The following is a 1500-nucleotide window of genomic DNA, read 5'->3' as shown; positions in this document are numbered from 1 at the left end:
AATGTTTGACTTAAGACAATACTTATTTTTCTAATGTACAGTAGAGAATAAAAAGGTCGGACATCCTTAAGTTAGATAAACCTGTGTATCAGGTATTAAGAGTCTTGAGGAAGAAGTTTCTCTAAGTACATGTTTTATGTGACATAGTCCATACTGTTTTCTCTGAATGTTGTGGAGGGCAGACAAAAAAATGTTCAGGAACTCCCCTGTGTTCTGTCTCCAAATAGGCTCATTTGATCAACATTTATTAAACATGTTATGTAGACATGTTACATATGCAACTATACACTGAAATACACTTTTATGTTATTAATAGAAGTTGCATCTTGATAAGTATTCTGCAGTTCAGCTTCTAGATATTTGTACCAGGATCCCACAATGTAGTGACTTCCAAACAGTTACATTATTTTATGAGATTTGACTCTAAATCCAGGCTATGTCTTTGAAGTGAACATATTTGTTAATACTGAAATTTAATAAAATAATCTGTTAATGTTGGAACTTAAAATATTCTTCGTGGACTTTCAAGCTTAAAAGGGGAGAGCTGTTTATAAAGTTTCTATAAATTTCATCTGATGAAATGTAAACCATAATTTGATCTCTTCGGGGGTCAACCATTCTTACATCTTTACATACTTATTTGTATGTAATGGTATTAATGATGAAGACCTTAAACTTGGCTCTTGGTTAGATTGGGGTCATATCTTTGCCTGTTTAAAAATAGGCAGATTTATTAGGCCTTGGTTCTTCCACTGGTGAAATGGGAATAATAATAGTATCCACTTGATAGAGTTGTGACAGTCATGTGGTATACCAAATATTGGGTACCTGTAAGGAGCTCAATAGATGTTCATCTTTCCTACCCCATACCTAGCATAGTGTCCTTTTTGTGTGTGTGTGGTCTTCCAGTGAGAACGGGAAAACCTGCTAGACACATTCTACAAGAGCTGTAACACTCCTAGAACAGTGTATTGCACAGAATAGGTGCTCAAAATTGCTTATTAAATAAGTAACTTATTGCTTTGGGGTTTTGAAAACAGGAAGGTATGATGGTATAATTCTGAGACACTTAACACTTAGGAAATGGAGATGGATTGCGAAGATTCTTGGTTAGAAATAGGCTCAATGGACAGAGAGCTAAGAGAAAAATCAGGAGCAAGTGTGTGCTGTGATAGAAGCCGTAATAAAGGGATTTTCATGATAAGAGAGTATCAAAACCACAGAAAAGATGAGGAAGACAGGTTCAGTGGTTTCAATTGGAACTCCTTCTTTCAGTATTTCATAGACACTCAATAGAAATATCTCCAACTAAATTGAAATGAACAGTTTTTACAGGGAATAATTTCAATTCTGAAATTTCCATTTCAGAATATGTATTTGCACATACACTGTATCTGTGCATACAGAGGGGTGGCCATAATATTCATGGGCAATTTAAAATAGTGTGCAATTTAAAATTGCATGCAGACGTTATAGCCACCGTGTGTGTGTGTGTGTGTG

General features: G+C 35.1%; 1 non-coding gene across 1 annotated transcript; it reads right to left on the bottom strand.

Moving 5' to 3' along the window:
- Positions 1–896: 896 nt before the first annotated feature.
- Positions 897–958, bottom strand: LOC128567086 (U7 small nuclear RNA). Its single transcript, XR_008374756.1, has one exon. It is a non-coding gene; the product is annotated as a U7 small nuclear RNA (small nuclear RNA).
- Positions 959–1500: the final 542 nt, after the last annotated feature.

This window comes from Nycticebus coucang, chromosome 15 (assembly GCF_027406575.1).
Source record: "Nycticebus coucang isolate mNycCou1 chromosome 15, mNycCou1.pri, whole genome shotgun sequence".
In the NCBI taxonomy this organism is placed as follows: Eukaryota; Metazoa; Chordata; class Mammalia; order Primates; family Lorisidae; genus Nycticebus; species Nycticebus coucang.
This window is presented reverse-complemented; position numbering and strand designations above follow the sequence as displayed.